Source organism: Physeter macrocephalus, chromosome 21 (genome assembly GCF_002837175.3).
Source record: "Physeter macrocephalus isolate SW-GA chromosome 21, ASM283717v5, whole genome shotgun sequence".
NCBI classification, from domain to species: Eukaryota; Metazoa; Chordata; class Mammalia; order Artiodactyla; family Physeteridae; genus Physeter; species Physeter macrocephalus.
In genome coordinates this window covers 121,887,473-121,901,824 of record NC_041234.1, presented here as the reverse complement: position 1 = coordinate 121,901,824, position 14,352 = coordinate 121,887,473, and the positions used below count along the sequence as shown (strand labels likewise).

Below are 14,352 nucleotides of genomic sequence, written 5' to 3'. Positions count from 1 at the left end.
CTATATGGCAATTCTATGTTTAACATTTTGAGGAATTGTCAAACTGTTCTCCACAGCAGCTGAACCATTTTATGTTCTCATCAGCAATGTATAACGGTTCCAATTTCTCCATAGCCTTGCCAACACTTATTCTTTTTTTTTCTAATTTATTTATTTATTTTTCGCTGCATTGGGTCTTTCATTGCTGCACATGGGCTTTCTCTAGTTGCAGTGAGCAGGGACTACTCTTGGTTGTGGTGTGCAGGCTTCTCATTGCAGTGGCTTCTCTTGTTGCAGAGCACGGACTCTAGGCGCATGGGCTTCAGTAGTTGCAGCACGTGGGCTCGGTAGTTGTGGTGCACGGGCTTAGTTTCTCCATGGCATGTGGGATCTTCCTGGTCCAGGGATCGAACCCATGTCCCCTGCATTGGCAGGCGGATTCTTAACCACTGCACCACCAGGGAACTCCCAACACTTGCTATTTTCCATTTAAAAAATTCATTATGGCCATCCAAGTGGATGTGAAGTGGTATCACACTGTGGTTTTGACTTGCATGTCCCTGATAGAGAAGTGAGAGAGGATCAGAAAAAAGATATGTTTTTATTTTCCCTCCACATAAGATATATCAGGAATAGGGAGAACTGTTTCCCTCAGAACAGATCTATGAGATAGGTACGATTATTACTTGAATAAATTAGGAAACTGAGACTCAGAGAGCTAAAACAACTTACCCGAGATCACACAAATAGGTGGTGAAGTCATGTCACCCATGCAGTTTGACCTCAGTTTGTGTGTCTTAACCACAATGACACTCTGAAACTAAACTAAAAAGTTCCTAAGAGCAGACACCATATCTCCTAATCTTCACTTGCTCCACCTTTCTCACAAACTAGACAATTTTGGACTTTGCACACAGCAGGAACTCTAGAAGCATCTGTTAACCAATCATGGGAATATTTAAAGCCCTGCTGAAGGGCTCAGAATAATTGAAACAGAAACTGTATGAGTAGAGTAATCATAACTAGAAAGTGTTTTATTAATACTTCTTGCTGCAACTGTTCTGATCTGAGCGCTTCTTATCTGTTTTCTCCCTGAAAGCTGTTTTCTTTTTCTTTTTCTCTGTGTACTGTGTACATAGCGGGGGGGGGGGGGGGGGAATTTTTAAATATGAGTAGAGTAATCATAACTAGAAAGTGTTTTATTAATACTTCTTGCTGCAACTGTTCTGATCTGAGCGCTTCTTATCTGTTTTCTCCCTGAAAGCTGTTTTCTTTTTCTTTTTCTCTGTGTACTGTGTACATAGCGGGGGGGGGGGGGGGAATTTTTAAACTCCACTTGTGGGAAGACATTCTTCTTGCTTAAAGTTCAAACTTAAAACTAATCTTGCATTTTACATAAGCATGTAAGATAAGAAAGGACTTAAAATAAAAATATTTACAACCTCTACTTCTCACACATCCACCAAAGAGAATTTTGTCCTTGCACACTCTGTTCCTGGACTTTGTTCCAAAGATCAGGATAATGGTTAAGAGAAATGAAACATGCCAGGATTTGTTTGATTTACATTGGAAAGGGTAGACAATTACTAAAAGAAGAAAATATTAACTTGGGCTAGATATGAGTGTTTTAGGTAATTCTGAGAGAGGCAGAAAGAGATTAGAGTATCTGCTATGCCATAATAAGTGGGAATTTGGGGAAGTAAATGGGTGACAATTATTTTTTAAAAGATAGTTTGCCATGTGTTTTGAAAGGCAACACACAAAGGTAATTTTTTTACATTTCTTTTTGGATTTTAGACAAACGTTTATTTGGACATGACTCCATGCTGGGACTGCCATAGGTGGATTGATTTTATATTGGTTATATTTTGAAGATAAGATCTAATTTTATCAAGAGTATAGGAAAATGGTGGGAGTATAAATTAGTACAGCCAATCAGCGTATATAATCTGGCAGTTCTATTAAAATTGAAAATGTTAATAACCTGTGACACACCAATTCCATTTCTTCCTTGGAGAAAACACATTGGGAGACATGTACAAGAATATTTTCTACAACACTGCAAAAATTTGAAAACAGCTTGAATGTCCAACAATACAGAAATAGTTAAACAAAAAATTATATATTCAATAGAACACCATAAAACAGTCACAATAAATTAATTAAAGCTATATGTATCAATAAGAAAATATCTTAAAAATGTAAAATTCAGTGAAAAAAACAGGTTACAGAATCACACACACCATATAACATTTACGTAGAAAAAAGCACACAAAATACTATATATTTACATATATTTTTATGAGTACACATATGGGTGCATAAAAAAGAATTATGGAAGGATACATACTAAACTCACAGCATTAGTGGCTTCTAGGGTGGGGAAGAAGTGAATGCAGTCAGGGATAGTGACCAAAAGGGATTTTTAGACTTATCTGTAATGTCTTAATTCTTTTTTTAAAACATCTTTTAATTTTGAAGTAAGAAGTTTCAAAAATAGTCTATAAAATCCTGTGAACACTTCCTCCAGTTTCTTTCAATGATGACATCTTATATAGTGTAGTACAATTATCAAAACCAGGAATTTGACATTGGTACATTACTGTTAAGTAGACCACAGACTTTATTGTCTTCAGCATTTTAAAGTTTGTATCTGTGTGTGAGTGTGTGTGTGTGTGTGTGTGTGTGTGTGTGTGTGTTGGTTCTATGTAATTTTTTCCCATGTATAATTTTGTGTAATCCTCACCACAATCAAGATACAGAGCTGTTCCAGCACCATAAAGGAACTCCCTTGTGCTACCTCTGTGTATTCTTATTCACCTCCTATGACACACCACCTTCTTCCCTGTCTCCTGGCAACCACTAATCTGTTCTTCATTTCTATAGTTTTGTCATTTTGAGAATGTTATATAAATGGAACCATACAGTATGTAACTTTTGGAGATTGGCTTTTTTCATTAAGCATAATAACCCTGAAGTCCATCAAGCTAGTTGTATGTATCAATAGTCCATTCCTTTTCATTGCTGAGTAGTATTCTATGGTATGGATGTCAAATAGTTTGGTCAACCATTCACCGGTTGAACAGCATTTGAATTGTTACCAGTATTTTTCTATTATTAATAAAGTTGCTATTAACATTCTTACAAAGGTTTTTGTATGAACACAAGTCTTCATTTCTCTGCATTAATGTCCAGGAAGGTAAATGCTTGGTTTTATGGAATTGCATGCTTAGTTTTATAAGAAACTGCAACAAGGTTTTCCAAACTGGCTTTACTATTTGGCATTCCCACCAGGAATGTATTAAACATCCAGTTTCTGTGTATCCTCAACAACATCTAGTATTATCACTATTTTTCATCTGTACTTTTCTAATAGGTCTGTGATGATATCACCTTGTGGTTTTTTTTTTTTTTTTGAGATTCAGGGAAAACCTTATTTTTTTAATGTTTAAATGTATTCTTTTATTTTACATCTTTATTGGAGTATAATGTTGTGTTAGTTTCTGCTGTATGTAAATTGATACAGTCACGTTGTGGTTTTAATTTGCATTGCCTTAATGGCTAATGATGTTGAACCTCTTTTCATGTACTTATTTACCATCTGTATATTATTCATCCTCTTTGGTGAAATGTCTGTTCATGCCTTTTGCCCATTTTCTATTTGGATTTTTTAGTTATTTTTATTGTTGAGTTTTGAGCCCACTTTATATATTATACATACAAGTCCTTTATCAGACATGTGGTTTGCAAATATATTCTCTCAATCTGCACCTTGCTTTTTAATCCTCTTAACATTATTTTCACAGTGCAAAAGTTTTCATTTTTGATGAGGTCCAATTTATCAGTTTTTTATTTTATGGATTTCACTTTTTGTGTCATGTTTACAAACACTTTGTCTATCTCTAGGTCTCAAAAATTGTATCCTATGTTAACTTCTAAAATTTTTTACAGTTTTACACTTTACACTTTACATTTAAGTCTATGCTCTATTTTGAATTAATTTTTGTATAAGCTGTGAGGTTTAGATACTAATTCTTTTTTTAGGTGAATGGATTCATATATTACTTGGATAATTCAAATTTAATTAAAAATAGAAATCAGAGGTGGCAATAATATAAGGTTAAACACACTCCTATATTTCACTATTCCAATTCATTCTCCACTTTAAAGGTAGAGAATTTTTCTGAAATACAATTCATATCATGTTGCTCACCTGCTTAAATGTGTTCAATGGCTCCTAACTTATTTTAGAATAAATTCCAAACTCCTTAATTCGGAGCAAAAGGCTTCACATTTTGCCACTTTGCCCTCTACCCCCACCCCCAGTCACATTGCACAATCCAGCCACAGTGAACTTCTATAAGTTCCTATCACCTCCAGTTCTTCAAATATGTTTGGAACATTTGGTGGATATAGAGAATCACAGCTCAGTGGGGGCAGAAACTGTACTGAAGCCAGTATGGGCTAGAAAGACTTAAAGGGTAATTGGCTAGTTGTTGGACCCTGAGCATGGATTAGCTGGAGAGATTAAAAAATCCTGGAGGTCCAGCCTTAGGGGAGCCCCAACACTTGCATGAGTTTTACCTCTTAGAGCCCTACCATGTTCTCAGAGAAAAATACTCTCATGTTTCCAGCAGGATGAGGGGAAAAGTAACTGTTTTGAAATACACCCAGAGTGTTCTATTCTCCTTAACAAAGCCCAACCCTCAAGAGAAACTACTGGAGCCTAACTAATATGAGTTTTACCAGAGCCTAAATAATTTTGGGGAGGGGAAATATCCAACTCCAGACTCCTCTATTCTTCCAGGTAGGGGAAGAGAAACACCCAATTCCAGCCTATAGCACTTGTGAAGGTCACAGCCCAGAAGCACAAACTCACTAAAAGACTGAGAAATAATCATAGGACTACAGAGCCCTTCCCCTCATTCCTACCTTTTCACCACACCAATCTGGCTCCTGTATAATAACAGGGGATGGCAGCTGAAAAGAACTATAAGTCTCAGACCCTCTTTAAAAAGAAATCTCTAGGAAAACTCAAAACAAGAAAAAAGACAAAAACAAGGACACTAGGGGAAACTTTAGCCTCTGATGCCTACAGCTACATCAAACAGTAAACACAGCCTGACTCCTTGACAGATAAGACTAAAATCTCACATCAAAGGCCTATTTACTTTAGTTCCTTTTATCTACTATATCACGTTCATCTTTCAACAATTACTAAGCGTGCTAAAAGGCAAAAAAACACAGTCTGAAGAGACAGGGCAAGCATCAGAACCAGACCCAGATATGGCAGAGATTTTGGAATGAGAAGGCTAGGAATTTTAAATAACCATGATTAATATGCTAAAAGCTCTAATGAAAAAAAGTAGACAACATGCAAGAACAGATGGGTAATATAAGCAGAGATGTGGAAATTCTAAGAAACAATCAAAAGGAAGTGCTAGAAATTAAAAAAAACTTACATAGAGAATGTCTTTCATGGACTCATCAGTAGACTGAACACAGCTGAGAAAAGAAATCAGTGAGCTTAAAGTTATGGCAATAGAAACTTCCCAAACTAAAAAGCAAAGAGAAAAATGACTGAAAAGAAAGCAGAATACAAGAACTGTGGGACAACTACAAACAGTGTAGCATACATGTAACAGAAATACCAGAAGGAGAAGAAAGAGAGAAAGGAATATAATAAATATTTGAAGTAATAAAGACTAAGAATATTCCAAAATTATTAACAGACATCAGACCACAGACCCAGGAAGTTCAGTAAACAGCAAGCAGGATAAATGCCAAAAAAATATACACCTGAGCATATCATAGTCAAACTGCAAAAGATCAAAGGCAAGGAGAAAATCTTGAAAGAAGCAAGAGGAAAACACACCTTACTTTTAGAAGAACAAGGATAAAAATTACAGATTTCTTGTCAGACACCATGGAAACAAGAAGAGAGTGGAGTGAAATTTTAAAGTGTCGAGAGAAAAAAAGCCCACCAACTTAGAATTCTATATCAAGTGAAATTCTCCTTTAAAGGTGAAAGAGAAATAATTTTTCACATAAACAAAAAAACAAAAATTGAGGGAATGTGTCACTGGTAGACCTGCTTTGCAAAAAATGTTAAAAGAAGTTCTTCAGGGAGAAGGGAAAAGATATAGGTCAGAAACTTGGAGCTTTATAAAGAAAGGAAGATTGTTCAAGAATGCATAAATGAAAGTAAAATAAAATCTTTCATATTACTCTTAAATGACCTAACAGAAAAGTTTATTCAAAATAATAATATCAACAATATATTGGATGATTATAGCTTATGAATAAGTGAAATGTATGACAGCAATGTTATAAGGCATGCAAGAGAGAAATTAGAACTATTTTGTTATTATAAGGTACTCACACTACCAGTGAAACAGTATAGTGCTATATGAAAGTGGATTTAGATTAGTTGTGAATGTATATTGAAAACTCTAGGGTAACCATGTAAAAAAATTTTTTAAAGTGTAATTAATATGCTAGGAGGGGAGAGAAAATGGAATTGTAAAATGCACAATTAAAGCCAAAGAAGGTAAAACAAGGGCGGAAAACAAAAAAAGAAACAAGGGAAAAGGACAATGATTAGAGAACAGTTACAAATAAGGTAGATATTAATCCACTATATCAATACTGACTTTAAATGTAAATGGTCCAAATACTCCAATTAAAAGGCAGAGACTATCAGAGTGAACAAAAACCAAGACCCAACAATATGTTGTCTACAAGAAATCCACTTTAAATATAAAGACACAGATATATTAAAAGTAAAGGGATGAAGAATGATATACCCAGCTAAAACCAATCAAAAGAAAAGTACCTATATGAATTTCAGGCAAAGCAGATTTCAGAGAAAGAAAAAGTTTCAGGGATAAAGAGGAGCATTACATATTGGGGTCAATGCTCTAAGACACAACAATCCTTAACATATATGTGCCTAAAACCAGAACATCAAAATACACGAGGCAAAAACTGATAGAACTGCAAGGAGAAATAGATAAATTCATTATTATAGTTGGAGACGTCAACACTCCAATCTCAGAAATTAACAGATCCAGAAGGCAGAAAATCAGTAAGGAAATAATTGAACTTATAGCACCATTAATTAACTGGATCTAGCTGACATTTATAGAATGCTTCATCCAGCAACAGCAATACACATTCTCAGTCTCATGTGGAATATTCACCACGACTGACCACATTTGGGGCCATAAAACACACCTTAACAAATTCAAAAGAATTAAAAAACCATACAGTGTATGCTTTTAAACCACAATGGAATTAAACAGAAAGATAACTAGAAAACCTCAAAGTATTTGGAGATTAAACAACATACTTTTAAATAACACATGGGTGTAAGATGAAGTCTCAAAAGAAATTTTAAAAATATTTTGAACTAAACGAAAATGAAAATACAACTTATCAAAATATGTGGGATACAGCAAAAGTAGTGCTTAGAGGGAAATTTACAACATTGAACGCATATACTAGAAGAGAAGATGTAAAATCAATAATCTAAGCTTCTAACTTAGGAAAGTAAAAAAAGAAGAGTAAATTTAATGCAAATAATGCAGAAGAAATGAAATAATAAAAATAGGGCAGAAATCAATGACATAGAAAACAGGACACTAATAGAGAAAATCAATGAAACCAAAGCTGGTTCTTTGAAAAAATCAATAAGCTAGATAAAACTCTAGCCAGGCTAACCAAGAATAAAGAGAGAAAACAGCAATTACTAATATCGGAAGTGAAAGGCGGGCCATCACAATTGATCCCATGGACATTAGAAGTATAATAAAGTAATATTATGAACAACATTAGCCCACAAATTTGATAACTTAAATGAAATAGACCAATTCCTTGAAAGACACAATCTACCAAAACACACAAGGAGAAATAGCTCATCTGAATAGGTTTATATCTAATTAAAGAAATTGAATCAACAGTTAATAACCTTCCAAAACAGAAAGCACTAGTCTCAGATGATTTCACTGGTGAATTCTACCAAACATTTAAAGAAATGATACCATTCTCCTACAATCTCTTCCAAAAAATTGAATAGAGATAACACTTCCTAATTCATTCTATAAGGCTAGTATTAACATTAAAACCAGACAAAGACCTTTTCCTTCCTAGGAAGGAAAATTATAAACTAATATAGATGTAAAAACATAGATGTAAAAATCCCCCCAAAATATTAGCAAAAATTCTCCCAAAATATTAGCAAATTCAATCCAAGACTGTATAGAAAGAATTATACCCCACAATCAAGTGAAATTTATTCCATGTATAGAATACTGGTTTGACGTTCAAAAATCAATGATATTCATCATCAATAGGCTAAAGAAGAAAAATCATATGATTATATCAGTAAATCCAGAAAAAGCATTTGACAAAGTCCAGGACCCATTCATGATAAGAACTTTCAGCAAACTAGGATTAAAGGGGAATTTTCTCAACTTTATAAAGAACATCTTCAAAATTCTACAGCTCACATCACACTTAATGATGAGGAACTACATGCTTTGCTCCCAAGATAGGGAACAAGATAAAGATGTTCCCTCTCGTTACTCCTATTCAACATTGTAGTGGAAGTCATAGTTAATGCAATAAGACAAGAAAGGGAGATAAAAGGTACACATATTGGGAAGAAATAAAACTGCCTTTGTTTGTACATGATGATATGCCTTGCTATGTAGAAAAATTGACCCCCCCAAAAAAAAAACCCACCTCCTGAAACTAATAAGTGATTATACCAAGGCTTCAGGATACAAGGTTAATAATATACAAAAGTCAACTGCTTTCTTACATGCCAGAAATGAACAATTGGAATTTGAAATTTAAAACACTACATCATCTACATTAGCATAAAAACAGAAATACTTAGGCATAAACCTTACACAATATGTACAATATCTATATAAGGACACAGAAAGGCAAATACTGTATGATCTCACTTATATGTGGAATCTAAAAATGTTAAATTCTTAGAAGCAGGGAGTAGAATGGCTGTTGCCACAGGCTGGGGGTGGGAGAAATGGGTAGATGTTGGTCAAAAGATACAAAGTTTCAGTTATGCAGGATGAATAACTTCTAGACATCTAATGTACGTTATTGTGGCTATAGTTAATAATACCGTATTGTATACTTGAAATTTGCTAGAAGAGTAGATCTTAAGTGTTCTCATCACATACACAAAAAAGGTAACTATATGAGGTGATGAATAGAATTGGCTTGATCATGGTAATCATTTCACAATGTATACATATATCAAAACCTCACATTGTTATGTCTTAAACATATATAATTTTTATTTGTCAATTGTACTTCAATAAAGCTGGGGGGAAAGAAAAATACAAAATTCTGATGAAAGAAATTAAAAAGATCTAAATAAATGAAGAGATAGTCCACATTTATGGATAAGAAGACAATATTAGTAAGATGTCAATTCTTCCCACGTTGATTTATAGCTTCAATACAACCCTAGTCAAAAATCCCAGCAAGTTATTTTGTGGATTCTGACAAACTGATTCTAAAGTTTACACAGAACTTACACCTTTCACAAAAATTAACTCCAAATGGATCATAGTCCTAAATAAAAATGCAAAACTATATAACTTCTAGATGACTTCTTGGTGACCTTGGGGTTGATGATAACTTTTTAGATACAACACCAAAAGCATGATCCATGAAAGAAAAAAAATGATGTCAGACATCATTAAAATTAAAAACTTCTGCTCTGTGAAAGACACTGTTAAGAGAATGAAAAGACAAGCCACAGACTGGGAGAAAATATTTGCAAAACACATCATATGTTATAAAGGATTTGTATTCAAAATATATATAGAAATCTTAAAACTCAACAAGAAAAACTCAATTACAAAATAAGCAAAGGATCTGAACAGACCCCTCACCAAAGAAAATATACAGATGGCAAATAAGCATATGAAAAGATGCTCAACATCATATGTCATTAGGGAATTGCAAATTAAAATGTCAATGAGATAGCAAATCCAAAATTCTGACAACTCCAAAAGCAACAGGAACTCTCATTCATTGCTGCTGGGAATGCAAAATGGTACCACCACTTTGAGAGACAGTTTGGTGATTTCTTACAAAACTAAACATACTCTCACCATATGATCCAGCAGTTGCATCCTTGATATTTACCCAAATGAGTTGAAAACTTATATCCACATAAAAACCTTCACAAGAATGTTTATAGCAGCTTTATTCATAATTGCCAAAAATTGGAAGTAAACAAGATGTCTTTCAATAGGGGAATGGATAAATAAACCATGGTACATCCAGACAATGGAGCAATGAAAGAAGTCAGTCTGAAAAAAGCTTCATACTGTATGATTTCAGCTATAAGACATTCTTGAAAAGGCGAAACTATGCCGATAGTAAAAAGATCAGTGGTTGCCAGGGCTTCAGGGAGAGAGCAGAGGGATGAACTGGGGATCACACGGGCTTTCTTTAGGGCAGTGAAACTATTCTGTATGATACTGCGATGGTGGATACATATTATGCATTTGTCAAAATCCATAGAAGTATATAGCACAAAGAGTGAACATTAATGTAAACTATGGACTTTATTAATAATAACGTATCAGAATTTGTTCATCAATTATAACAAATGTACCACACTAATACAAAATATTAATAATAGGAGAAACTGTGTGTGTGTGTGTGTGTGTGTATTTGTGTGAAGGGGAAAATAAGAACCTTCTGTACTTTCTGTGCAGTTTCTCTGTAAATGTAAAACTGCTCTAAAAACTAAAGTCTAATAAAATATTTTAAAATTAAACTAAATTCATAAAACACTGCAAAAGTTCTATTTAGACATAAAGTCAAAATGTAAAAGTCAACTCAAAAGGCTTTAAAAAGAACACAGTAAAGCAAAAAGAAGAAAATATAAAAAGTAAAATAAATTAGAAAACAGAAAAATAGTTATTTTATAAATAATTCCAAGAAGGTGTTCTTAGAAAAAAGGCAATTAAATGGACAAACCTCAGGCAAATGTAATCAATAAAAAACAATTATTGATTGGAAGGGAGGACAATATAGTAGATGCAGAGGGGAAATTACAATATATAAAATATGAACTTTTGAAAATCTCAAAGGGACAATATTTTGTAAATATATAAATTACCTAAATTAAGTAAAGAAATACGAAAAGTGTAAAGACCAATAACCAAGAAAGGAAAAGGGGGATCTGAGCCCTACAAACTTTATGGATTAGTTTTAGGAAATGTCAAAGGAGCAGTTAATTCAAAGTTTATGAAAAATATCCCAGAACACAGGAAAATATTGAAAGATATTTCATTCATTTTATGAAGCTAGCAAAACACTGACATGAAACATTAAGAAATATACCACAAATAAAGCTACTGTAGATCAATTTTACTTATGAATCTATGTGTTAAAATTATAAAAAAATAAAATACCAGCAAGTTAAATTGAACAGTATATTAAAAATAATAATATACTATAATCAAATAGATTTTATCAAAGGGGTGCAAGTTCAGTTATGTCAGAAATATACTAACATGTAAAATGAGAAAAAAAACCCATAAAATTTGGATATAATAAGCACTATTAAAAACCTGATTAAGCAAATAACTTATTCAAAATTGGAAATAGGAATGGTAGGAGGGTGATTGGAGCACACAATCTGACTCCTCTTACCCTACCCCCCACTATTCGTTCATTAACATGATCAATGGAACACTAAAGCTAGAAACTGGGAGAAAGTGACATTCATATACCAGAAAATGTTTTAGTTTGTCAGATAAACTTAAGGTAAAACTAATATATTTGTGAGGTCTCATGTATAAAAGAAGTTTCCTTTATAATTCTACCGATATAACAAAGTCTGTATGGAAGAGCTTACTTCTAACTTGCCTAGACTTAGACTGAAGCATGGGAGCACTTCTTCCTTTACCTCCCAATGAGAGCTTGGCTCCTAGCTATCACCTAACAATCACAGCAAACACTGGAAAGAAATTTTAAAGCACAGATCTCTGTGACTTCCATCAACTCTAACTCCACTTGACCATCTTCCAATCATTTCATCTTACTCCAGGCTTCTGGATCTCTGAAGTGACAATATAAAATTCCTGTAACTCTAAAGATGTCCTCTGTTCCTCATTTGTGTTTAAAAGACTCTAAAGGGCTACCTTTAACATATGAATAAACCTGTCTTATATCCCAATTCTATGCAAGAATAAGCCTACTATAGTAAGGCTGAGAAAACAGAAATACAGGGACATATGAAAAGTTTTGAAAGTTGAAAAGAAGGGGATCTTGTAAATAAACACATTTCTATGAAATAGATCACTGTAAAAAATAAAACAGAACATTTTAGAACAGGTTTTAAATAATATTATCAACGATATTCAAGAAAACATTACACCCATGGAACTAAATTAGAGAAGCCTGTTAATGAAGTGTTCAGGAGAGAGGATATAATAGGAATGGACCAAAATGAAAACATTATGAAAGAAATATTAGAAGCCATTCCCAACTTGAATAAAATAAGACTTGCTGAAAATCTAAGGCACTCATTGATAACCAGGAGGAAAAAAATTACCCTAAGGGTAAAAAACATACCTGCTATTAGAAGAGGATCAAGGTAGAAAACTTCCTAGGTAATCTGCTTTAAGATAGTCAGAGACACTCCCTCTTGTGAGAGCACCAGAATCACAACTAACTGCTGAACAATCATCAAAAGGAAGACCCTACAACTCACCTAAAAAGATACCCAACATCCAAAGACAAAGGAGAAGCCACAATGAGACGGTAGGAGGGGCGCAATCACAATAAAATCAAACCCCATAACTGCTGAGTGGGTGACTCACAAAGTGGAGAACACTTATACCACAGAAGTACACCCACTGGAGTGAAGGTTCTGAGCCCAACGTCAGGCTTCCCAACCTGGGGGTCCAGCAACAGGAGGAGGAATTCTGAGAGAATCAGACTTTGAAGGCTAGCAGGATTTGATTGCAGGACTTCCACAGGACTGGGGGAAACAGAGACTCCACTCTTGGAGGGCACACACAAAGCAGTGTGTGCATCGGGACCCAGGGGAAGGAGCAGTGACCCCATAGGAGACTGAACCAGACCTACCTGCTAGTGTTGGAGGGTCTCCTGCAGAGGCAGGGGGTGGCTGTGTCTCACTGTGAGGAAAAGGACATTGGCAGCAGAAGTTCTGGGAAGTACTCCTTGGCGTGAGCCCTCCCAGAGTCCACCATTAGCCCCACCAAAGAGCCCAGGTAGGCTCCAGTGTTGGGTGACCTCAGGCCAAACAACGAACAGGGAGGGAACCCAGCCCCACCCATCAGCAGACAAGCAGATTAAAGTTTTCCTGAGCTCTGCCCACCAGAGCAACACCAGCTCTACCCACCACAAGTCCCTCCCATCAGGAAACTTGCACAAGCCTGTTAGATAGCCTCATCCACTAGAGGGCAGACAGCAGAAGCAAGAAGAACTACAATCCTGCAGCCTGTGGAACAAAAACCACATTCACAGAAAGAGAGAGAAGATGAAAAGGCAGAGGGTTATGTATCAGATGAAGGAACAAAATAAAACCCCAGAAAAACAACTAAATGAAGGGGAGATAGGCAACCTTCCAGAAAAAGAATTCAGAATAATGATAGTGAAGATGATCCAGGGCCTTGGAAAAACAATGGAGGCACAGACTGAGAAGATGCAAGAAATGTTTAACGAAGAACTAGAAGAATTAAAGAACAAACAAACAGAGAAGAACAATACAATAACTGAAATGAAAAATACACTAGAAGGAATCAATAGCAGAATAACAGAGGCAGAAGAACGGATAAGTGACCTGGAAGACAGAATGGCGGAATTCACTGCTGCAGAACAGAAGAAAGAATGAAAAGAAATTAAGACAGCATAAGAGACCTCTGGGACAACATTAAACACAACAACATTCACACTATAGGGGTTCCAGAAGGATAAGAGAAAGGAACCAAGAAAATATTTGAAGACATTATAGTCGAAAACTTCCCTAACATGGGAAAGGAAATAGCCACCCAAGTCCAGAAAGCACAGCGAGTCCCATACAGGATAAACCCAAGGAGAAACAAGCCAAGACACATAGTAATCAAATTGGCAAAAATTAAAGATAAAGAAAAATTATTGAAAGCAGCAAGGGAAAAATGACAAATAACATACAAGGGGATGCCCATAAGGTTAACAGCTGATTTCTCAGCAGAAACTCTACAAGACAGAAGGGAGTGGCATGACATATTTAAAGTGAAGAAAAGGAAGCACCTACAACCAAGATTACTCTACCCATCAAGGATCTCATTCAGATTTGATGGAGAAATCAAA

The 14,352-nt window shown here is 34.9% G+C and overlaps 1 long non-coding RNA gene across 1 annotated transcript in view; it reads right to left on the bottom strand.

Annotated features, from left to right (window-relative positions):
• Positions 1-185: 185 nt before the first annotated feature.
• Positions 186-14,352, bottom strand: part of LOC129391718 (uncharacterized) — an 82,402-nt gene continuing 68,235 nt past the window's right edge. Inside the window, exon 3 of the long non-coding RNA XR_008616351.1 lies at positions 186-539. This is a non-coding gene — a long non-coding RNA (uncharacterized lncRNA). The remainder of the gene's footprint in view (positions 540-14,352) is intronic.